The 26,602-nt window shown below is 43.9% G+C and overlaps 1 long non-coding RNA gene across 1 annotated transcript; it reads left to right on the forward strand.

The window, feature by feature from the left end:
* On the forward strand, positions 1-26,602 carry LOC141112046 (uncharacterized). The gene is made up of 5 exons (XR_012236515.1): positions 1-103; positions 9,124-9,244; positions 12,381-12,538; positions 22,125-22,264; positions 25,670-26,602. It is a non-coding gene; the product is annotated as an uncharacterized lncRNA (long non-coding RNA).

The following is a 26,602-nucleotide window of genomic DNA, read 5'->3' on the forward strand; positions in this document are numbered from 1 at the left end:
CCCCCCTCCCTCCAGCGCCCCCTTTCCCAGCCCAGGCTGCACCAAATCTTTCCAGGAGACACCAGGCAGAGAGAAGGCAAGAGGCTGGTGACCAGCAGGACAGGTAAGTGCAGGAAGGAGGGGGATGTTGGGTCACAGGAGGGCAAGTGGAGGCAAGATATATAGATGTGTTGGTGGGAGGAGAAGGGGATAAGCTGGGAGGATGCTGGAAGATGAGAGCTTTGTGTACCTGCCAAGGAGAAGATCTGCAAGAATAACCATCTCCAGCTTAGCACCAGGTACCTTCACCCATTGCATTTATACCACCAGCCTGTGTGTGCATGGCATCCCCTGTGGCATCCCTGGCCTGTCTGTCCCCTCTCATCAGCCTCCCTCTTGTAATTGATTGGAATGCCATCCTGTCCCATCTTGCTGTCCTGATTGCTATATTTCATATCAGCCTGACAAGTACTATTCAGTGCCACAGATGCTTTCCTGCTTTGAAATATGTTATTTTCCTTGACTAGTATGTGTGTGACAGCCGACACTGAGTACAGATCATACAACATAATGATTCCATAGCAGCCTTATCACTATAGGGAATGTGTGTGTGTGTGAGAGGGGCGTTCAATAATGAACCATCTGCTAACGGTTTACAGATGACAACTTGGTATATTTTAGCCAATAAGGCAAAAAGATAATTGTGAAAAACGCTGTACTAGCCCTTAGCAACTGCTCTGATTTGACGCTTTCATCAGTCTGACATAATCAAGACGGTGAAACAAAATATTGCATTATTGCACTTTGTTTTATTAAATGCACCCATATAGTATGTCCTTAATGTAATAAAGCATAGTGGGAAAGTAAAGCAGCCTGTAGCAACCAATCAGCTATTCATGCTAAAAGCTAAAACCTGATGAGTTGCTGATAATTGCATATTTCTTTCCTGATATGTATGCTTAATGCTTACTTTATTTCACGTTCCAGCAGGGTCCCTCCAGAAGTAGGACCAGGTCCGCATTGCCTTCTCTGTAAAAGCCCGTACACACAATACCAAAATTGGAAGTAAAATTTAGTATGATGAACAATCTGCCGATTTTCGCATTGTTAGTATGGTGCTTTCGACAGCCGATTATTATTTTTCGTACGACAAAAGCTGGATCTGCAGACTATAAAATTTTAATCGTACGTGAACACAACGTCCGTTTTTTATTTAACCACTTCAGCCCCGGAAGACTTGGCTGCTGAATGACCGTGCCGAATGACGGTGGCCGGTCGCCAATCGGTTAATTGGTACGGTTTTCGTCCAAAAAAAAAAAATCGTAAGAGCTATGCATGCTCAGAAATGAAAGAATACATACAAAACTATTCAACACATTACGTCACTTTTGAAGTTGAATTCTGTCGTACGAGAATTTTCGTATGGTGAGTAACCTCTTCACTTTCAATATGAGACTAGCATGCAACAAAAAACGGACGAACGTTCGTCCGAAAATCTGATTGTGTGTATCAGATGGTGCAGCCATAAGACCATACAGTAGAAGAAAACTTTACAGCGCACACAAACATTTACCTCCAGCAAGGCTAGTTTAACCACTTCAACACCAGGCACTTAGACACCTTCCCGCCCAGGCCAATTTTCAGCTTTCAGCGCTGTCGCACTTTGAATGACAATTGCGCGGTCATGCAACACTGTACTCAAACAAATTTTTTATCATTTTGTTCCCACAAAAAGAGCTTTCTTTTGGTGGTATTTGATCACCTCTGTGGTTTTTATTTTTTGTGCAACAAATAAAAAAAAGACCGAAACTTTTGAAAAAAACAAGTTTTTCTTTGTTTCTGTTAAAATTTTTTGTAAATAAGTAAGTTTTCTTCTTCAATGACGGGCACTGATATGGCTGCACTGACGGGCACTGATATGGCGGCACTGATGGGCACCGATGAGGTGGCACTAATGAGGTGGCACTGATGGGCACTGATAGGTGGCACTGATGGGCACTGATAGCTGGCACTGGTATGCGGCACTGATGGGCACTCATAGGTGGCACTGATGGGCACTCATAGGCGGCACTGATGGGAACTCGTAGGTGGCATTGATGGGCACTCGTAGGTGGCATTGATGGGTAATTATGGGTGGCACTGATAGTTGGCACAGATGGGCACTGATAGGTGGGTACTGATGGGCATGGATAGGCACTGACAGGTGGCACCGATGGACACTGATGGGTGGCACTGATGACACTGATTGTTTGCACTGATGCCCCTAAGGGTGGCATTGCTGGGCATCACTGCAACATAATGGTGCCAATCAGTGCCCATTTGTGGGCACTGATTGGCACAGATTGGGCACTGACTGGGCACATGTGGATGGCCATGGGGTACATACCTGGCCATCCACATGTTGCCCCTTCCCTGGTGGTCCTAGTGGCGATCCCTGGTGGTCCAGTGTGGTGATCTGAGGGGGGGCTGCGCTGATAAACAATCAGCGCAGACCCCCCTGCCAGTAGAGCCCCTGATCGGCTCTCCTCTACTCGCGTCTGACAGACGCGAGTGAGGAAAAGCCGATCAACGGCTCTTCCTATTGACATTGTGAACAGTCGTGATTGGACACGGCTCTTTACCAAGAACGGTGGAGCGGTGTGTCAGACTGACACACCGCTCCACCGATCGCCGCGATGCGCACCCCCGCGGGCGCGCTGCGGCATGTTATCCTGCTGGACATCATATGACGCCCAGTCAGGATAACTGAACCACCGCCCGGCCGTAACCTGCTATGGGCTGGGCGGGAAGTGGTTAAAAACACCTAAACATTTTCAAAAAGACATTATCAAAAATATGGGGATTTGGTCACACCATATTGCTATATGGTGCTAAGTCCACTTACTGCGACACAGTACCCAATGATTAGTGGGTCCTACACTATCCATAGATTTGGGAGATCCTGCTTATGGCTGCACCATCTTTAATGAGAGGGTGTGCCCCCCAAATATCTTGTTTGTTTATTGTATGGATTCTGACCAAATCCTTTTGGGATAGGAGCACCCCACTCCCTCATTAAGTATCTCTCATTAGTGTCCACTTGTGTCATAGGTGGAGACCTTAAGATTCTCCCATTTAGAAGAGTATATTGCTCTCATGGTTCAGAGAAGCAGGATCTCCCAAATCTATGGATAGTGTAGGACCAACTAATTATGGGGTACTTTGTCGCAGTAAGTGGGCTTAGCATCATATAGCAATATGGTGTGACCAAATCCCCATATTTTTGATAATGTCTTTTTGAAAATGTTTAGGTGTTTTTAAACTAGCCTTGCTGGAGGTAAACGTTTGTGTGCGCTGTAAAATTTTCTTCTATTGTACGAGGCTTAAGGCACTCCCGGCCGTGGTCGCACTTCTGCCTCCTCCACATACAATGCAGTGTTATTAGTCCTGCATTGTATGTGATGACCCTGAGGGATCTCCCACAGCCCGGAGAGCGAGGAGGAGGGTGCTGAAGCCAGTCAGAGTGGGGGTAAGTTGTTTTTCATCTCCCCTTTGATTTAATTTACCTAGATTTTGTCAATTCTCTGTTGATTTTGTGCTTTAGATTTACCAAAACCATATAATATGAGGTCAAACCTTAAGAGTTTCAATTTTTTGCAGTCAGGTAGGCCCTTGCACTACATGGTTTTGGTAAATCTAAAGGAAATCAGACAACAAACGTTGTATAGTGTGTATGGGGTCTTATTCCCGGAGTTGGACTTGAAAGGTCATAAATACCTGAAATGGAGGAGAGAGCAGAATGACAGAGAGATGTCCTCAGCAGTCTGCTGCTTCTCCTTTCATTGTCCAATCATTTTCTGGAGGAAGGACAAGACCTGTAAGTGTTAATAAATTGGAACTTCAGTCAGCCCCTCAGGTGGTTCCGTCCCTGACCCCCCCCCCCAGCGCCGCCATTGTGGCACATGTGCAGATGTACCAAAAGGCTCTGCCCAGTCTTTGGGTTCTGGCAGAGCCCATTGACAAATCTTGGCACACACACAGGTGATCATGTACAAACACGGGGGAAGGTTTGGGACTTCTTTGCTAGCTGTCTTTGCGCATGTGTGGAAACCCCACATTTGCACAGATGGTTGGGGAAACCAGGGCATGCGCATGTATACTGCAGGGCTCTCTGAGGACCCAAAGCCTTGTGGTACATCTGCGCACATACAGGGGGAAAGGAGAAAGAAAACCATAACTCTTGCCTGGGTGAGAAAGGTGGAAGTCCTGCTTTGCGATTGGAAGAGAAGGAGGGAGAGGAGTCAGGGCAGCATAACATGACCTTTAGGTTGATGGCCCTCTTTAACTTGAGTAAAATCTGGTCTCTACTCTGCCAGACAGGGCTATGCTGTGTAGGAGATCTGTGTAAATCTTAGGAATGAATAGACAGAAATACAATTGCTTCGGCTGGTAAAGCTGATACTTCTGTATCTATCTGTATGCCATCTGTATAGTTTGCTGCCTGCAGTTTAACTTTAAAATATGCAAAACAAATGAAGACGCATATTTATGTATCTTCCATGTAACTATTCTGTCTGGAGTATTAAAATTCTTCCTCCTGTTTTTGTTAATTTGGTGTTAATTATTATCTTAATGTTAGTGTATTATTTGGATTTGTTCTCCAACTAGTCACTAAAGGGGTGGTAAAGTTATGTTATTTTAGTGATTCCTAAATGCTGTATAAATTAAGAATGAGAAGAAGGAAGAGGCTCGGACAGTAAACCTTTGAACGGATCATCACTGAGGGTGTTCTACGACTGGACTGTGTAGAAAAGCCCACCTCCCAGTTATATTCCCATCTTGTTATGGTTTCACTGCCTGTCCTGGAAGGTCTTAGGGCCAGATGGCAATGGGATATTCTGGATCTTGAAAATGACGACTGGGATGATATCTGGGACTTTCCTTTTCAATGTCTAGGTTCTCTCAGAGACCGTTGAACCCAGTTTAAATTGGTCCACCGTGCATACTTCACTTCTTACGGGTTGAACAAAATGAACCCCAGCTCTTCCCCAGAATGCTGGCGATGTGGAGGGGTCCCAGGAGATTTCACTCATATTTTTTGGACCTGCCCTGTCATTGTCACTTTCCGGGAGGAGGTAATAGCTCTTATTCATTTAGTTAGCACCATACATCTGCAATCCTCCATGTCTATCTGGATATTGGGTCTGATTGAACACCTAATCCCCACTGTGGCGGGGCGTACTCTAATCGGTTTGCTCTTATTTTGTGCCAGAAAATCCATTCAGTTTTATTGGAGACAGTCCATTCCCCTACCTCTTACCTTCTGGAAACAGCTGGTTAACAACAGCCTACCTCTTTATAAAGATACATATGCCAACAGAGGCTGTCCCAAAAATATGACAAAATCTGGTCTAATTGGTTAGCTTAACCTTCAACAGCTTCTGATGTGCCCTCTATTTGATGTGACTTCTCTCAATCTCATTGTCTTGGTAACTGTTGTCCTCGTGTCAATGCACTTCACTACTACCTATCTTGAATGTGTGTGATAACGCTTATGACATTGGCCTGAGGGAGCCATACCTTTTCTTTTATTAGCATGACCCTCTTTAGGTCTCGATGCTTGCATTTGTGGTGGTCAGTTAGTGTAGTATGGTGGTTCAGTATAGTGTAGTATAGTGGTCAGTTAGTGTAGTATGGTGGTTCAGTGAAGTGTAGTATAGTGGTCAGTTAGTGTAGTATAGTGGTCAGTTAGTGTACTATAGTGGTTCAGTGAAGTGGAGTACAGTGGTCAGTTAGTGTAGTATAGTGGTCAGTTAGTGTACTATAGTGGTTCAGTGTAGTATGGTGGTCAGTTAGTGTAGTATGGTGGTCAGTTAGTGTAGTATGGTGGTCAGTGTAGTGTAGTATGGTGGTCAGTTAGTGTAGTATGGTGGTCAGTGTAGTGGACAGTATAGCGGTCAGTGTAGTGTAGTGTAGTATGGTGGTCAGTGTAGTGTAGTATGGTGGTCAGTGTAGTGTAGTATGGTGGTCAGTGTAGTATAGTGGACAGTATAGCGGTCAGTGTAGTGTAGTATGGTGGTCAGTGTAGTGTAGTATGGTGGTCAGTGTAGTGGACAGTGTAGTATAGTGGTTAGTGTAGTATGGTGGTCAGTGTAGTGGACAGTGTAGTATAGTGGACAGTATAGCGGTCAGTGTAGTGTAGTATGGTGGTCAGTGTAGTAGACAGTGTAGTGTAGTATGGTGGTCAGTGTAGTGGTCAGTATAGTGTAGTGGACAGTATAGTATGGTGGTCAGTGTAGTGGACAGTATTAGTGGTCAGTGTAGTTCTCAGTATAATGGTCAGTGTAGTTCTCAGTGTAGGGGTCAGTATAGTATAGTGGTCAGTGTAGTTCTCAGTGTAGTGGACAGTATAGTGTTCAGTGTAGTTCTCAGTGTAGTGGACATTATAGTATAGTGGTCAGTGTAGTGTAGTATGGTGGTCAGTGTAGTATAGTGGACAGTATAGCGGTCAGTGTAGTGTAGTATGGTGGTCAGTGTAGTGTAGTATAGTGGTCAGTGTAGTGTAGTATGGTGGTCAGTTTGGTGGCCAGTATAGTGTAGTGGACAGAATAGTATGGTGGTCAGTGTAGTGGACAGTATAGTGGTCAGTTTAGTTCTCAGTGTAGGGGTCAGTATAGTATAGTGATCAGTGTAGTTCTCAGTGTAGTGGACAGTGTAGTATAGTGGTCAGTATAGTGGTCAGTGTAGTGTAGTATGGTGGTCAGTGTAGTGGTCAGTATAGTGTAGTGGACAGTATAGTATGGTGGTCAGTGTAGTGGACAGTATAGTGGTCAGTGTAGTGGACAGTATAGTGGTCAGTGTAGTTCTCAGTGTAGGGGGTCAGTATAGTATAGTGGTCAGTGTAGTTCTCAGTGTAGTGGACAGTATATTGGACAGTGTAGTTCTCAGTGTAGTGGTCAGTGTAGTATAGTGGACAGTATAGTGTAGTGGTCAGTGTAGTAGACAGTATAGTGGACAGTGTAGTGGTCAGTGTAGTTCTCAGTGTAGTGGTCAGTGTAATGGACAGTATAGTGGTCAGTGTAGTTCTCAGTATAGGGGTCAGTATAGTATAGTGGTCAGTGTAGTTCTCAGTGTAGTGGACAGTATAGTGGTCAGTGTAGTGTAGTGGACAGTGTAGTGTAGTGGACAGTATAGCGTAGTGGACAGTATAGTGTAGTGGACAGTGTAGTGGACAGTGTAGTGGACAATATAGTGGTCAGTGTAGTGTAGTGGACAGTGTAGTGTAGTGGACAGTATAGCGTAGTGGACAGTATAGTGTAGTGGACAGTGTAGTGGACAGTGTAGTGGACAATATAGTGGTCAGTGTAGTGTAGTGGACAGTGTAGTGTAGTGGACAGTATAGTGTAGTGGACAGTGTAGTTTAGTGGACAGTGTAGTGGACAATATAGTGGTCAGTGTAGTGGACAGTATAGTATACTGGTCAGTGTAGTGGACAGTATAGTGTAGTGGACAGTGTAGTATAGTGGTCAGTGTAGTGGACAGTATAGTATACTGGTCAGTGTAGTGGACAATATAGTGTAGTGTAGTGGACAGTGTAGTGGTCAGTGTAGTTCTCAGTGTAGTGAACAGTATAGTATAGTGGTCAGTGTAGTGTGTAATGGTCAGTAAAGGAATCAGGTTGGTCAGTGTTGAAATCAAGTAGGTTAGTGTAGTGGTCAGTATATGAATCAGGTAGGTCAGTACTATTCTATTTGAAGGGACTCGGGGAGTGCTAAAAGTCTGCAGGTTAGGGGGCGCAAATTACTTGCCTTGCCCCGGGTGCTGGCAACCCACGCTACGCCACTGTACCCACCTCAGGGGCTGATCCGGGGGGGGCAACGGGGCAATTGCCCCCTCCGAGAAATGCGGGTGAGTGAGCCAGCGGGCGGCTCCGTAAGTGAGAGAGCCGCCGGGCGGTTCCATAGGTGGAAGAGCCGCCGGGCGGCTCCGCAGAGAGACACCGGCAGTGGCGTTGTTAGGTGGATGCGGTCCGCACCCGGGTGACACCCGCCAGAGGGGTGACACCCGTAGGTAGCGGCACGCACCGCTAACACCGCCCGCTGACCTGATCTGCTCCTCAGGTCTTGCGCTGTATCCCTCAGCGCAGCGGACTGAAGCCGCCTCCCCCTCCTCTCTGTTTACATCCACACAGGAGGAGGAGGAGCCCGAGGGACACACACAGCTGTGTGTATCGTCCGCGCTGTTCTGAGGTCTGTAAAATTTATGTATATGTGGGTTGACATGTGCAGGGGGGATTCTATACTAATGGGGGCTCTGCACTGAGGGGGATTCTATACCAATGGGGGGCTCTGCACTGAGGGGGATTCTATACCAATGGGGGGCTCTGCACTGAGGGGGATTCTATGCTAATAGGGGGCTCTGCACTGAGGGGGATTCTATACCAATGGGGGGCTCTGCACTGAGGGGGGATTCTATGCTAATGGGGGCTCTGCACTGAGGGGGATTCTATACTAATGGGGGGCTCTGCACCGAGGGGGATTCTATACCAATGGGGGGCTCTGCACTGAGGGGGATTCTATATTAATGGGGGTTCAGCACTGAGGGGGATTCTATACTAATGGGGGTTCAGCACTGAGGGGGATTCTATACTAATGGGGGCTCTGCACTGAGGGGGGATTCTATACTAATGGGGGGCTCTGCACTGAGGGGGGATTCTATACTAATGGGGGGCTCTGCATTGAGGGGGGATTCTATATAAATGGGGGTTCTGCACTGAGGGGGGATTCTATACTAATGGGGGCTCTGCACTGAGGGGGTATTCTATATTAATGGGGGTTCTGCACTGAGGGGGGATTCTATATTAATGGGGGTTCTGCACTGAGGGGGGATTCTATATTAATGGGGGTTCTGCACTGGGGGGGGTTCTATACTAATGGGGGGCTCTGCACTGAGGGGGGATTCTATACTAATGGGGCGCTCTGTACTGAGGGGGGATTCTATACTAATGGGGGCTCTGCACTGAGGGGGAATTCTATACTAATGGGGGCTCTGCACTGAGGGGGGATTCTATACTAATGGGGATTACAACATCTCTCTGCTGCCTGTCTCTGGGACACAAGAGACCACCTTAGCAGGTGGCAAGTGACAATCTTCATCTGGTGACAGGCGACGTGGCAAGAGACAATCCGCAACATGTGGCAGGCGACGTGGCAAGTGACAATCTCCATCTGGTGACAGGTGACGTGGCAAGTGACACACTCAGGGCTCCCACTGATTCTGCATTATGGTGAGTTAAACTATTTAATTTTTTATAACAATGTAATAATAGTAATAATGCGCTTCAATCATCCTGACACCATAACAACCATGGTGCCGTAATGATTGAAGCGCCAACACCAGCCATTTCCCCGATAGATGTACCCCAAAAAAATATTTTTTCTGGCAGCGCCCCTCCCGAGACTAGACTCTGGATCCGCCCCTGACCCACCTCCAACTCTGTAGAGTCATTGTGTACACCTACCTCCAACTCTGTAGAGTCATTGTGTACACCTACCTACAACTCTGTAAAGCTATTGAGTACACCCACCTCAAACTCTTTCGTAAAGCCATTGCGCACACTCAACTCAAACTCCTTTGGAGAGCCAGTGATTACATCCATAGCAATAAAAGTGGTGCAAAAAAAATATTGCTTTTTATTTGCTATAATCTCAGCTTTGTAACAACCATATAGACAGCTGCTGATACCAAGTGTCAGCAGTATTCCCAAGAATATTTAAAATTTGGATTCATAGCTTTGTGTAACAATGAAACAAAGCCTATTATGTAAAAAGACTTTCAGTAATGCTTTCAGTAATGCTGCCAAGAAACCTTCCATATAACCTTTGATGTTTCTATACTAAATATTTGGAAGTCTAGAAAATTCAGAAACTTAATGTAGGGGTTGAGATGAATAGTTTTGGGAAACCTGGTATATAACTCCAGTACCCATACCCATTCAGACCTCTAATCAACACTCACAGGTCACAGTACAAGGGACTCTGTCCCAAACTTTCTCTGTCCCTCTGTCCTATGATGCTGTCAAATGAAGCAACAAATGAGGATAGATTGACCTCACTGGTCAGAAGTTTGTAACTGGCTCTAGGTGCCTGAATGAATCCTTCAGCACCAGGCATTTGGCCATGGGTTGAGCCTACTGGAACCTGGGATTTAGTTTAAATCTGGGAACTGTCCCATTCTTTTTGGGGGATATGCATTTAATAGCATAGAAGGCAGATGAAGATCCAATTTCGTGCCAGTTTCAGTTATGGCACAAGGTAATTTTAAGAGGCTAAATAATAGCTATGTGGATACTTTTGTGTTGCAGCTGTGTGTCTTATTATCAAGTCTCTCTCAGGACAATGAATGCATGGGGTCTACATATTTAACCTATGTTGTTTAGGTTGTGCTAGTTTCCTCCCTTGAAATAATGATAAACCAACAGGCTTCCTCCAAATAAGTGTTCCCAATGTGTGCATGAGTGTAGAAAGAACTTTAGATTTTGACTCCCTGCCTCCATTAGGGCTCGTTCGCAAATGTGGTAAACGCTACCATGCCTCTGAAAAGAGATCTACACTGGGATCACTTTTAAGAGGAGGCGATATATGGCCTATCCACACCTCATTTTAGCAAATAAATGTCGCACTATTGCATCGTAGTCGCATGCACTGCATGATGTTACAGCGCTGCGCCATTCACTTTAATGAGTCACGTTCGGTGGGTGGCAGTGCCTGACGAATGTGACAGGGGGTATAGTTCCTTTTAGGACTGCAAAGCAAGTTTAGCCTTGTTTCCATGTCCTATGCACAAAAGCAGGGAAGCATGGTGGAGGTTCCTTGCAAGTTTGGGGCTGCATTTCTACAAATGGCGTTGGAGATTTGGTCAATATCAATGATGTCCTCAATGCTGAGAAATACAGGCAGATACTTATCCATCATGATGGTTGGTGATCTCTTAATACAAAGTAAATATAAGGGAGAATCCAGAAAGGATCCCTGCAAAATACATGGTACTTTCACTTGTGATATGTTCCTGCTGCCCTGTGATTAATTGGAAGAGTCAAGTAGATTTACCCAATGGTGAACAATTTGCAAATTGTAAAACCAAGGGAGTGGTTTATTTAATGCAATGCCAATGTGGCGCTTTTGTATATAGGAAAGACCCAACAGATATTAAGACAACATATCAGCAAACACATGCATAGTATGCAAATTGGTAACCTGTATTTTCCTCTGGGCCGGCATGTAGCCAGGAGACATAAATACAGAATGCCAAAAGGTAATTTCACGGGAGGCGATTGGAACAAAATATTGGTACAGAGCGAAATGCGATGGATTACATATTTAAATGCTACAACACCTCCCGGTCTAAATGAGGCAGAAAGTTATAGACTTTTTCTTGAAGGATTTAGCTCAGGTATAACTGACTAGACTACACTAAGATCATAACTGATCTTTTAAATGGACCATATCAGAATGTAGTTTCCCCATGACCTTATTGTTGGAAATCACTCAACGGCACTTCTGGACCAGAGGAAATATAATGAGCCTATACCTATAGAAGGGTTTAAATATGGCATTGTATGGCTTTTTTAACCACTTGCTGACCAGGCGCTGCAGTTGTACTGCAGCAGAATAGCACAGCTGGGCGAAAAGACGTTATGTAACATCGCTTCGCTCTGTGGCCAAGAGGGGGCGTGCGCACACGCCCCCTGCTCGCCCCCTGAGTCGTTGCAAATGCCCGGCGGTGATGATCACTGCCGGGCTTCCGCGATCACTGATGACACAAGGAGAACTGGGATCTGTGTGTGTAAACACACAGTTTCCAGTTCTCTGAGGGGAGAACAGACAGATCATCTGTACAGAGTATGAACAGCGATCTGTCATCTCCCCTGCACAGTCCCCTCCCCCCTTCAGTTAGAACACACACTAGGGAACACATTAACCCCTTGATCGCCCCCTAGTGTTAACCCCTTCACTGCCAGTGACATTTTTACAGTAATCAATGCATTTTTATAGCATTGATCTCTGTATTAATGCCAATGGTCCCAAAAATGTGTCAAAATTGTCCGATGTATCCGCCATAATGTCGCAGTCCTGATAAAAATCGCAGATCGCCGCCATTACTAGTAAAAAAAAAAAATAATAATAAAAAATGGCAGAAAACTATCCCCTATTTTGTAGACGCTATAACTTTTGCGCAAACCAATCAATATACGCTTATTACGATTTTTTTTTTTTTTTTTTACCAAAAATATGTAGAAGAATACATATCGGCCTAAACTGAGGAAAAAAATATTTTTTTATATATTTTTGGGGGATATTTATTATAGCAAAAAGTAAAAAATAATGCGTTTTTTAAAATTGTCGCTCTTTTTTTGTTTATAGCGCAACAACCGCAGAGGCGATCAAATACCAAAAGAAAGCTCTATTTGTGGGAAAAAAAGGACGTCAATTTTGTTTGGGTGCAACGTCGGACGACCGTGCAATTGTCAGTTAAAGCGACGCAGTGCTGAATCGCAAAAAGTGCTCTGGTCAGAAAGGAGGTAAAATCTTCCGGGGCTAAAGTGGTTAAAAAACAGTGTATAAATTGATTACTACTATTATTTTTGTTGATTTTGGTAATTTGCCGTTTAGGCAAGAAACATTGTAATGGGTGTGTTCGTAGCCCTGAAGAGTGGCTCTATTGTGCTTTTTGTTTTCTGTTTGTTGCTATACCCAGCACAGGTGGACCCCAGGGATAATTTCCACTGGGGCCTTCTTTACTCTCTAATCTCGCCTAGTGAATTCACGGGCTTGAATCTCGAGATCTATGTGTCGGCGGCGTAAATGTCTTCATCATGGCACTGGTCTGGTCTCCGGATGAGATCGTTCCAGAAACGGACATGACCCGATGGCGTATTACGTCACCACGTCAAACATGCGCATTATATGGTAACGCCGAGGACCACACCAGGCGCCATTGTTCCTTCCCACTTCGGTGGAGAAGGATACATATTTATATCATCTTCAGCTTACTTGAGGACGAATTAATAAAGCGAGGATTTCATGGCAGCAGCTTCTACTGCGCAATATATACGAAAGTACAACTATCCCCGGGCTGTGAAGCAACCTTCTGTTTCAAGTTGTTTGAGGGGCCATTTATACTGATATTTGTATACTCTCTTTTGTATTTCAAGCAAATGGTGCCTAATTTTTGGACAATAGTCTGTGGTCTTTGTATAGCAAGAACAGCTGACAGAGAGTGCATATTGAGGCTCCTCTTGAAGCTTTGAAAGCGCTCAAGTTAGAGATAGATTGTATTGTAAGTATGCTTTTGAGTCCGTTCAAATGGATATAATTTTGGAATCATTACACATGTATATCAAATGTACCAATGCTGTAAGCACTATTATTTTGCATTGCAGATGTGGTATTATATCCCTGAGGAAGAAGTTAAAGTGGATAAGTGGATGTAAACCCATTTTTTTTTTTTAATTAAGGCTTGCACCTTGTACAGTATAGGGTTTTATGTCATCTGTGCCCAGTCTTGCCACAAAGAGTTAATCCAGCTCTGAGCAGTCCCCTTATCTTTTTTCAGTGAGATAAAAAAAAGACAGACAGAGAAATAGGAGTCTGTTTCTCCCCCTTGCTGTGAGTGACAGGTGATTTACATATCTCACCCACAGAGCTCCAGACAACAGACCCGCCCACAGAATGTGCAGTTTTTCGGGTCTCATAACAGACAGAGGGGAGACATTTGACAGGTAAGGATACATGCAGGAGGCATGTCCTTATAACCACTGTGGCAGTAGTTTAGAAAGGATGAGAGTGGATTTACATCCACTTTAATTGTACCTATACTTTGAAATGCATTGGATACTCCCACCTTACTGGACTCATCCATCCATGCACCAACAGGGTGAAATGTTAGCCTCTAGATGGGGAATACCACTTTGCATAACATCTTTGAAGTATTTGATATATGATATATGATATGTCGACTCGATTCATGTTATGACTGTATAATTTCCCTTTTACAATTTTTAATGACAAAATATTTTTTTCAATAAATTATTTTTTTAAAATCAATATGTTTATTGCCTTAAAAATCCCATCAAATGAGGACATGCTCTAAAAAGATACTTATCCATCATGCCATACCATCAGGCAGGTGTGTGATTGGCCCCAAATTTATTCTGCAGCAGGACAATGACCCCAAACATGCAGCCAATGTCATTAAGAACTATCTTCAGTGTAAAGAAGAACAAGGAGTCCTGGAAGTAATGGTTTGGCCCCCACAGAGCCCTGATCTAAACATCATGGAGTCTGCCTGGGATTACATGAAGAGACAAAAGGATCTGAGGCACCCTACTTCCTCAGAAGATCCTGGTTAGATCTCCATGATGTTTGAAACGACCCACCTGCTGAGTTCCTTCAAAAACTGTGTGCAAGTGATCTTGGATTTATTTTCTATTCATTTACTTTCCATTTCGTTAATTGATAAAAAAATAAACTATTAACATTTCTATTTCTGAAAGCATTCTTAATTCAGAGCCTTTTTTCACACTTGCCTCAAACGTTTGCACAGTATTTTACCTCCCCTCACTGGCTTCTACTCTTTCTCCTTTGCTTGTTCTGGATGTGGAGGTCTTTGGCTGTCTTTATTGGCCAGCGGAGAATGACGTGACACCCACACATGTGCACAGGAGTTTATTCACTCCGGCTCTGAAGTATGCTGACATTATACACAGAGATGCGTATGCAGTAAAGACTGTAAGGGCCCTTTCACACTGGGGCGGTTTGCAGGCGCTATTGCGCTAATAATAGCGCCTGCAAACCGACCCGGAACAGCCGCCCCGCTAGCGACCAAATACCGATGGTAAAGCGCCGCTTACAATAGCGGCGCTTTACCGCCGACGCCGCCCCCGCCCCAGTGTGAAAGGGCCCTTAAGGTTCACTTTAAATAAGGAAAAAAATAAAATATTAAAACATAGTGTTCATATATATAAAAAAAAAAAAAAAAAGTTGATTTAAGGCAAGTCTCTCAGGGGACACCTGATGTAAGTTGGGACTCTGGGACATCTGATGTAATGCAAGTCTCTGATGAGGACACCTGACGTAAGGCAGGACTCTCATGGGGACACCTTGGGTAAGGTGGGACGCTGGTGGGGACACCGGACGTAAGGCAGGATGCTGGTGGGGACACCGGACGTAAGGCAGGATGCTGGTGGGGACACCGGACGTAAGGCAGGATGCTGGTGGGGACACCTGACGTAAGGCGAAACTCCAAAGGGGGCACTTGACATAAAGCGGGACTCTGGCAGGGACACCTGACATAAGGCAGGACTCTGGTGGGAACATCTGACGTAAGGCTGGACTGATGTGAGGGGGCACTATGATATGTAGATCTAATGAGGGGGCACACTGAATACTAACAATGAATATTATAAAAATGCAATGGAAAGTGTACATTGTTTATTTTTTAGACTTCATATGTATACAAGCCTCTGCTGGAAGAGATTTTTTATTGACTGGACCTCTTTTTTAATTCAGAACCCCTGTTTTACATTATATTTTACATATTCTGTAAGGTATATGTGAAAAATTAAAAAAATCGTTTGGCCACTTGAGGTTAAAAATGGAGCATATGGCCTGGCAGCAAGAGGGCACATCTTACTGTGTAATACATCCTGCTTTTTCTTTCATTAGAAATTTCTGAGCGTATCACTCACTAATGGACACCCAGACTTTATATCCAGAGTGGTGTTCCTTTTGGATCCCTCCATTTCACAGTCTTGCTTCTCTTCTTCCATCTTTTCTTCCTGCTCTTAATTTTGTCTGTCTCGTTCAAACCGGTGACCTCTGTCAGGTTGGTGGGGTTCTGCGTCCACGGCCACGCAGATGTCATATTTGGGGGCATCTGTGGACAAGTTTCATGAGGACCCATGCACAGATCTTTCTTGTTATACAAGAAATATTTTTTCACTCCCTTCGCCTTTGTCAGACATTCGGCAAACTGTTTGTCGCACTCACATGCCATCCTGCCACAGAGCGAAGAAGATTTGCATTTTGTTTTTGATTGATGGCAGGAAAAGCGATACAACTGCCACTTAATCTTGCTGTGGCATTGCAGATCCACCCTCGCATAGCGGTAACAACAGTCATGAAGCAGGCAGCATCGATCCGCATCATCGACAGGTGTCCCTGAGCCACCGGCACCACAGTAACACCCATATTGGTTGATGGCCAACAAGGAAATCTTAAGTTTTTCTCTGTAGCACCAAAGAGTCACCACCATATCCAGTAAACTGCGCTTTTCACGCACCGGAGTGTTGCTACAATTTCCAAGCATCTGGTAGCTTGTGTAGACCAGGATGAAGAGCAAAGGCTTGATCATTGCAAATATGTGGCACAAAGTGGGGATTTTCTGTTGAGAAACAAAACCAAATTATTTATATCTGTAAAAAAACCAAAAAAAAAAACCTGCAGGCCTCATTCAAACAGGCGACAACCACCTACCCCCAAGTAACCCACCTAAAAGATAGCATGCAACCACTAGGGTCTTATACATGCTGCAGCTGGTATGCTTTGCTAAACCTTGTGTCTCGTTCAAATGGGCAATACTGCTGCCATATGCAGCCCATTCAAGTGAATGGGGCCGCACCACTACCACAAGCCAAATGTATGGCTCTCTCACAATTGTGGTTTGCTTTTCAGAGGAGGGGTAGAGACTGCTACAGTTCTGAATGAGCCTGTTAGGGGGAAAAATGTTAAGGCATCTGTGAACACACGTTAACCAAATAATGTTATGACAGCAAATATTGTTCCTTTACCACATGCACAATAGCGTTAGTAGAATAGCACAGTAAAGCACCTTTTTCAGTAGTTGTATGTTGCAGTCAATTGACCACAAAGCATTCGGTATTATCCTTTTCCAGATAGCGAGGGGCATGTAATGGAGGGGTGCATTTATTCATCCTACACGCTGTGTACTTCCATAAGGCTGATTCAGCATTCAAGAAGGAGCTTCCATGAGCCAATGTGAACTAGAAGTAACTAGTGCTGGACAGGAGGCTTGGCCGCTAATCTGACCACTAGAGATAAAGGATACTGTGTGCGTCAGCACAACATCTCTTATCCTAGCAGAAGTTGCAGTGCTTTGCAAACTGACCACACTGACATGCATCTGGTTGCATGCTTGGAGTGGTCAGAAATGAATGAAAACTAGAAATTGGGAACTTGCAGAAATATAGTAAAATGAAAAAGTGAAATATCCACCCCTCAATACAGCACTACAATATCTGTATAGACATCACAGAAAGTGATAATATGTGAAAGAAATAAAAAACAAACTTAAAACATCAATATCTATCTCTAAAAAAGTCCCAAAACAAGTGTAACGTGATTCTTCTTTTGTATAGAGCTCATCCATAAACCACTGTGCTTCTCTGTATAAACAGCATAAAAACTAAATTCAGTACAGATTGACGCGTCCCTTCACCAATTCAAATGGACACCCACTCACCACATAAAATTGCCTCCCTTTAAACAAAGATCGGCAAAAAAGAATTCTGAACTCCTGTTTTTCAGTACAGATGTGTAGCCAGGAGCTGGACTACATTAGTATGGAGGGAGAGACACTGTTAAATTTCTGCTTCCTGTTCTACAGAGATACTGAAGCCAGACTGCATTCTTCTATTCTGGTCAGCAGAGGGGATAGCCATACACCTTTATGCAGAGAACCTTACATGCACGATAGTACATGTATACAATCTACAAAATACCTCTATGCTCTGGGGATGGGCAAGAAAGACACTTATATAGAATGGTCTGGGAAAAGTCATTCTCTTGGTGCTGCATGAGTTCTGAGGGTCATAGCCACAGATCCTCATTCTTAGGGGGGTTGTTTCCCTAAGACCCAGAGTTATCTGCCAGCAAGAGTGTGAGGTATCCGGCAGTCCAGCACACATCTCATTTCCTCTCTCACTGCTGTTGGCAAACCAGGGCATGCCTAGGCTCATTGCTACAGATCAAAGAAATACAATGGATAGTGGCGCAGGTTATAGTATATAGCATGAGATTAGAGCCCATACAAATGTCCTTTGAGCTGTTAAGGTCTGTGTGCGGAAACACATGTTTAGGATGTATCCCCTTCAGTTCTCCCACATAGAGGAGTTCAGCTCCCATGGTTGAGACAAAGGATCTTCCATTCTATTACTAGTGTAGGACTCACTAATTCGGGGTACTTTGTTGCAGTAAGTGGGCTTAGCACTATATGACCATATAGTGTGACCAAACCCCCGTATTTTTTGAATATGTTCAGGTGTTTTTAACTAGCCCTGCAGGAAATGTCATTCTTGTATGTGTGCGCTGTAAAATATTTTGTACCATCTTGAATTTAAACGCATTGTATGATGTGCCCCCCAAATATGTTCTTGTGTGAGGAAACAGTCTATGCAGACAGGGCACCCTTGCAGGGGGAGCCGAAGCAGACTCCAAACATGTAGAGAGAAAACAAACAGGAAGCAGGCGCCTCTTAGTTAAGACTGTATAGTTTTATTGGGACAAAGTGCATTAAAAACACTCACATTTAGGTTTCATTACTCAGGCACAGGTTAGTCCGGTTACACCAATCTCCGTCACAGCTTCCAGTAGAGGGGTTCACGTTCTGTGAATCCTTCTCATTGCCGACATCCTGACCAGCAGGAATCTTCCGGACTAACCTGTGCCTGAGTAATGAAACCTAAATGTGAGTGTTTTTAATGCACTTTGTCTATTAAAACTGTACAGTCTTAACTAAGAGGCGCATGCTTCCTGTTTGTTTTCTCTCTCATTGCTACAGATCACTGGACTTCACTTTCTTCCAAACAAAGCTGCAGGGGGCCCTCTGCACCGCAAGAGACTGCCACCTGACCATAAGATTTAGTGAGAGGGCCACCGGCCCAAGTTTATTTCTGTAATTTTCTCACAGGACCACTGAAAGCAAAATCCCAGTACATCTGACCTTATTTTTGACCCGACCTTGGATTTAAGTGACAAATAGCATCTGATTGCAGAAACTAAATATTCTAAAGAGACAAGCCAGCACTCACTTATTCCCTGCAAGCGAATTCCCTAGGGAATTCATCAAGTGCACCAACATTCTTCAGGGGCCCCAACGATAGCCAGTAGATAGATCTGATTAGAGACTGCGCCTCTTGTTATCTCTCACTGTACCCCTCATTAGTCACTTTAGTCAATACTATCATGACTGCTTGTTGCTTTCGTCTAATCAGTCTAGCCTAATTAAACTGTTGTCAGTGCACATGAATAGTATATTCTCACCTGTTTGTAGTTCCAACCTCTTGTCTACTCACGGTTACATTACTGGTGGCATTGTTACTGTTTATGCTGGTTCAGAGGCTCAATTCTCATGGTACCTCACATCCTGTTAGTTATTAAGGGGCCAATCAACAGGTATTATTATGTTTAATCCAAATTATGTCCATTGTGTTACTTAAAGTGTATGTAAACCTGATTTATGAAATTTGAGCTGGGCACATATATCTGTAGTGTTGTCTTATCTCTCGTCTTATCTCTTGTGAGTGTACAGCTTGTATAACAGTGTCAATTTTTCATCCTCTCAAAATAACTCAACACACAGCCATTAATGTCTAAACTGCTGACAACACAAGTGAATACACCCCTAAGTGAAAATGTCCAAATTGGGCTCAATTAGCCATTTTCTCTCCCCGGTGTCATGTGACTCGTTAGTGTTACAAGGTCTCAAGTGTGAATGGGAAGCAGGTGTGTTTAATTTGGTGTTACCGCTCTCATTCTCTCATACTGGTCACTGGAAGTTCAATATGGCAAAGATCTCTCTGAAGATCTTAAAAAAAGAATTGTTGCTCTACATAAAAATGGCCATACAGCAGTTTAACAGGACAGGTTCCACTCAGAACAGACCTCGCCATGGTCGACCAAAGAAGTTGAGTGCGCAGGCTCAGCGTTATATCCAGAGGTTGTCTTTGGGAAATAGACATATGAGTGCTGCCAGCATTGCTGCAGAGGTTGAAGAGGTGGGGGGTCAGCCTGTCAGTGCTTAGACCATACGCTGCACACTGCATCAAATTGGTCTGCATGGCTGTCATCCCAGAAGGAAGCCTCTTCTAAAGATGATGCACAAGAAAGCCCGTAAACAGTTTGCTGAAGACAAGCAGACTGAGGGCATGGATTACTGAAGCCATGTCCTGTGGTCTAATGAGACCAAGATAAACTTATTTGGTTCAGACGATGTCAAGCGTGTGTGGCGGCAACCAGGTGAGGAGTACAAAGACAAGTGTGTCTTGCCTACAGTCAAGCATGATGGTGGGAGTGTCATGGTCTGGGGCTGCATGAGTGCTGCCGACACTGAGGGGCGACAGTTCATTGAGGAAGCCATAAATACCAACAGGTATTGTGATATACTGAAGCAGAGCATGATCCCCTCCCTTCGGAGACTGGGTCGCAGGGCAGTATTCCAACATGATAACGACCCCAAACACACCGCCAAGACGACCACTGCCTTGCTAAAGAAGCTGAGAGTAAAGGTGATGGACTGGTCAAGCATGTCTAAACCTAATTGAGCATTTGTGGGGCATCCACAAATGGAAGGTGGAGGAGTGCAAGGTCTCTAACATCCACCAGCTCCGTGATGTCGTCATGGAGGAGTGGAAGAGGACTGCAGTGGCAACCTGTGAAGCTCTGGTGAACTCCATGCCCAAGAGCATTAAGGCAGTGCTGGAAAATAATGGTGGCCACACAATATATTGACACTTTGGGCCCAATTTGAACATTTTCACTTAGGGGTGTACTCACTTTTGTTGCCAGCGGTTTTGACATTAATGGCTGAGTTTTGAGTTATTTTGAGGGGACAACAAATTTGCACTGTTATACAAGCTGTACACTCACTAATTTACATTGTAGCAAAGTGTCATTTCTTCAGTGTTGTCACATGAAAAGATATAATAAAATATTTACAAAAATGTGAGGGTTGTACTCACTTTTGTGAGATACTGTATATATATATATACAAACACACACGTATGTGTGTTTGAGCTTTTGGGGTACAAACCCTAATGCAATAGGCTGTGCACATCTATGGTAATCCTACATCCCTCAGGTGAGTCAGAGAGTTTGAGATTCTTGGAAAGTTAAGGGCAGAGATCAAGGGGACCCATGCTTTACAGTGACCCCTGCGGAGTAGTGCTGCAGATGCATCTTTCATGCCATTAGATCTTCACCCCCTCCTTTTCCCACAGCCTTCAAATCATGAGGACATGGAAAATGAAACAATACATAGCAGTATACTGCTAAACCAGGGGTTTGTGTATTAAAAAGCAAATAGACTCACAAACATATCTTTCAAAGCGGTTCACAAAGCATGTAAAGCAGTGTGCAAATCACTATTCTTTTAGTAAAACATGCAAGTGCCATAGTGAAGATTATACCCACCACCAATGCGGTTGAATAGCCACTCACCAGCTAATGTTGCTTCTCTTTAGATTAAGATCAACAAAACAGTGCTTTGAATTCCTTTAATCCTATGCAACTACTGGCAGGTCTCCTCCTCCTCCTCCTGTCACCCATATCATAAGATCATTTGAAAATAAATCAACAAATAGCATATGATTGCTAAAAGTGACAATGCTTATTCACTGTGCTGTATCTATGGAGGAGCAAAGTTCACACCCTAGGATGCTCTTCCGACTTGGACTACGAACACCTCCTTCTATCCTATACTTCATTACATACACAGGAGTTGTTATGTAGTTCTCAGATGTTCAATGGGAATGCTGAAAACATTGTTTTAAGATTTTGGTTCAGTGTGAAATTACAAAGACACTGGATTTCTAGCAGGGTCAAGAGGAAGGTTTCTGTACTTGTAGAAAATGCACTCAATAAAAGAGAATTCATGCAGACATCACATCTAAAGGCTGGTAGGCTGCAATATATTTATTTATTTTTATTCTTGAATTTAGATATACTGTAACGTGATAGAGGGACAGCCACATACAAACCCTAAAGTGGTTGCATATTCCTATTGAAGACAATAACCATTGTGGTGGGGATAGGATTTATAAACATGTTGGCTATTGGTAAAAGAGGCCTAAAATCTTGTCTTCTTTGCAGATGAATGAGGCTGTCTCCTCTTCACATGCTCAATCTTGGGGTTATAAAGCAAAAGAGTTGCCAGTACACAAAACCCTGATTAGCTGCCAACGGCAATAGCTCTTAATACATTACGGCTCATCACTCCCTCTTTGTTAAAGGTAGGTACTATAAAGCTACCTACAGACTTTCGATAGGGCATGCAGTTACAATCCAGCTACTAAAAAACTTTTTTCACAATAAAGGTCTCTACTAGTCTACATGTTTATATTAGTTATAAATGCATGTTTATACCTATAAAGAGGCATACAGTGCAATTGACTGGGAACCCAACCTGGCCAATTGACTCACAACTTAGGAGGCTTAGCCAGGAGATGTTCTTCCGGGTCAGGAGCTACTTGCAGTCCTTTCCTAATCTGGCCATGGTTGACCTTTATCTGTTTTCCATACAAAAATCAATTTTATATTAAGACACAGTACCTGCTTTCACAAGATGTCTTGTCTGATGTTTGCTGTCTTCTTTTTGCTTTCTTACTGGCTTTCGTAGTCGTGGATCTTGATGTCCTGGAATGCCGTGCACCACATAATTATGCCTTCAACTCCTCTCATGCCGAGTACTGATCCAATAAGCATCTTTTTAGTCAACCTAGTCCTCCTGATGTAACCAGTAAATATGCAAGATTTTGCAGTGTTCTTTTGAATGGTGGCAGAAAGAGACTATATATAACACATTTGGTTTTCTAACCCATCAATTAAGTTTCTCTTGGCACTGGTCCCTATGCTAGCTATGTGGAATGACTATATGCAAACAATTTGGGAGAAGCATATTCTCATCCTGTTTTTGAGGTCTTGTTTTATTCACGTAAACCTTTACTAAAGAAACATGGCAGCTATCATTGACCTTCTCTAATGCCGGCCCTCTGGCTTGTCCTGTGTTAGTGACTGTTAAAGTGTTACTAAACCCAGGACCCCGTATTTATTATATCTGGTCTCCCACAGTACACAGAACACGGAAATGCAATCGTTTTAGTAAATATAAACTGCTAAATACCTTTTCTCATCAGCAGTTAGAGCATTCCTGTGACTTGTATCAGTGTCTGCTTAAAGCTTGTAGAAGTTTTCATTCTCTCCTTATACTCTGTCTGGACAGTTCTGATCACATGCACTCTCCCAAGAAAAAAAAAAAAACTCTCTAGTAATACACACCAAACTGAGCATGTGCAGCCTGACTCCTAATGCTCTATTCTATCAGTAGATGGGTGGAGTCAGTCAAAAAAGAGGAGGATCAGAGTGACAGGACCACACAGCCCTTATACACAATACAAAAGATTAACCCCTTAGGTTCCAGTGAGTATAACAAGCAAGCTTTACTGCATATACACACTGATTTTACTGTTGTCAGTTTAGTAACACTTTAGGTAGAATGAGATATCGTTATTGGCAGCTTCCATGTTTAAATCAGGAAACCTTTAACCACTTGCAGACCAGCCACCGTCATTATACACCGGCAGGCCGGCTTGTTCCCGCAAAATCACTGTACTGGTACGTTGGCTCCTTTAAGAGCCATAGCAGGCGTGCGCGTGCGCTGCACGGCAGGGGACCCCATGCATGTGGCCAGCGGCCACGATGTCCGCCGGCCACCTGTGATCATGGGCACGAGAGCTAGAACAGGGATTTGTGTGTGTAAACACACAAATCCCCATTCTGAAAGGGGAGGAGAGACAGATCTGCTGTTCCTAGTAATTAGGAACAGCGATCTGTCTCCTCCTCCAGTCAGTCACATCCCCCCACAGTTACAAACACACACGAGGGAACACATTTAACCCCTTGATCGCCCCCTAGTGTTAACCCCTTCCCTGACAGTGACATTTACACAGTAATCAGTGCATTTTTATAGCTCTAATCTAAAGCTGTATAAAGGTCTGTGGTCCCAAAAAAAGTGTCAAAAGTGTTCAATCTGTCCGCCGAAATGTCGCAGTCCTGCTAAAAATCGCAAATCGCCGACATTACTAGTAAAAAAAATAAAATAATAAAAATGCCATAAATCTATCCTCTATTTTGTAGACGCTATAACTTTTGCGCAAACCAATCAATTATTGCGATATCTTTTTTTACCAAAAATATGTAAAAGAATACATATTGGCCTGATGAAGAAATTCGTTTTTTTTTTTTTTAATTTGGGGGATATTTATTATAGCAAAAAGTACAAAATATTGTTTTTTTTTCAAAATTGTTGCTCTTTTTTTGTTTATAGTGCAAAAAATAAAAACGGCAGAGGTGATCAAATACCACCGAAAGAAAGCTCTATTTGTGGGAAAAAATGGACGTCAATTTTGTTTGGGTACAGTGTCACACGATCGCGCAATTGTCAGTTAAAACGATGCAGTGCCATATCGCAAAAAATGGTCTGGTCATTAAGGGGGAAAATCTTCTGGGTTGAAGTGGTCAAAGTGACTAAACCAGTGAATAAAAATTTACCATTAAAGAAGTTAGTAGATTGTAAGCTCCCACGAGCAGGGCCCACTGATTCCTCCTGTATTGAATTGTATTGTAACTGTACTGTCTGCCCTCATGTTGTAAAGATCTGCGCAAACTATATAAATCCTGTGTAATAATATTAATAAATACTGACCTCTCCTGCTGCCCGTGCCCCTGTTTGATGGTGCTTTAACTGTTTGCCTTCCGCCCACTGTCAAATGACGGCGGGCGGTGCGGCTCTCGTTCTGGGACGCCGTCTTATGATGGCGTCTTAGAACGGCCGCTCTCCAGGCCCTCTAGGCCAGCAAGATGGTGCTTTACCAGTGTTTAAGAGAGGAAAACATGCTGTGCTGGTCTGGACTTGCCCTGGGGCGTATGGGTCTCCTTGGTTGTGCTCCTGTATCTGCACCAGGACCTATTTTTAACCACCCACCTCCCACACTATTGTGATCAGGCAAGAATTACTGTATTTATTGGCGTATAACACTCACTTTTGCACCACAAAAATCCGGTACAAATAGCGTGTGCGTGTTATACGCCAATACTTTAATTTTAGCTGCCTGGGAGGGGACAGGGAGGGGGGCGGGGCGAGCGCCGTCAGATTACATACAGTGAGAATCTCCTGTTTACTTGGTGGCCTCTGTAATAGGAACTCCTGTCTCCTGGGCCGCCCTTGGACCACTGTTCTGTCTATCATAGGGGATTCTCACTGTATGAAATCTGTCGGCGCTCGTCCCGCCCCCCTCCCTATCCTCTCTAGGCTGCAGATGGGCATCATTCAGGCTGCACTGATGGCAATGGTGAGGCTGCATTGATGTGGACTGATGAGGCTGCAGATGGGTATTGATCAGGCTGCATTGATGGCAATGGTGAGGCTGCAGATGGGCACTGACCCTTATTTTGCTTCAAAGTTCCTTTTTTAAAATTTAAGTTTTTTTCCTGAAACTTCCCTCTTAAAATGAATGTGCGTGTTATACGCCTGTGCGTGTTATACGCCGATAAATACAGTATATTTATATGTTATATGTACTGCTAATTGTAACTATATGTTTATATATGCTTATGTTGTTTTGTAACTTATATTTCAGCGCAACACTCACTCAACCAGTCCTGAAGAAGTGAGAATCTTCGTAAAACCTGCTGACTTCTGAGTATGGAGAACCTGTGGACACTTTTATAGAGGAATTACGCTCATGTTATGTGGATACTGTTAGAATATGGACATGCTGCTGTGATGGATCAAAACCTCAATCGGGTTCAAATTAGATATCTGCTGCTGGTCCTGATTATAAATTAGACATCTGCTCAGGCCGATTACTTCCTCATCTCTGTTTATTGCAGGGTGGTGCCCAATGTTTTATATACAAAGAACAGTTGATTATACGTCACTACTATGTAAATGTGGTCAGCCTAAAGGGTACATCTTATTGGCTGAAATACAAGAGGAATGCAGAAACTTGATGCTGGAGGCTTGGTTGAAGCTTGTTTTCTCTTCACTTCCTCATACCTTCAGTGCGAGGGCAGCAGGGGGTAGTCGCCATCTTAGTTCCAAAGCAGAGCTGAGCTGTTTACTATATGCATAGAAACATGTATACACATAAGAAAATAGACATTTTCTGATTATCATTATTTACATGTATATGTTTGCATAGTTGCCAACAGTCACGATTTTCCTGGGACAATCCCGATTTTGGGACCCTCGTCCCGATTGGAGGCTGACCCAAATCGGGATTTCCATCAGGAAAATCGGGAATGTTGTTTTTTTTAAATTTTTGGAGCAGCTGGCTCCAGCAAAATGGCAGCCGGCGCCGCCACTCGATCTTCCCCCTAGTGCTCAGTGGAGAGAGGAAGGGGGCAGTGAATCGGCTTCTTTAGCTGCACGGCCCCTCCCCCTCCACTGAACACACGGCGCCGCAGTGTCTTGCTGAAAAGTTCCCCAGCTCGGCTATTTCCACCAGCTCGTACTGCGCCTGCGCAGTACAAGGGGTCCTTACTTGCCAAGGGGAACTTTCTCGGCTGAA

Source organism: Aquarana catesbeiana, linkage group LG11 (genome assembly GCF_042186555.1).
Source record: "Aquarana catesbeiana isolate 2022-GZ linkage group LG11, ASM4218655v1, whole genome shotgun sequence".
Taxonomy (NCBI): domain Eukaryota; kingdom Metazoa; phylum Chordata; class Amphibia; order Anura; family Ranidae; genus Aquarana; species Aquarana catesbeiana.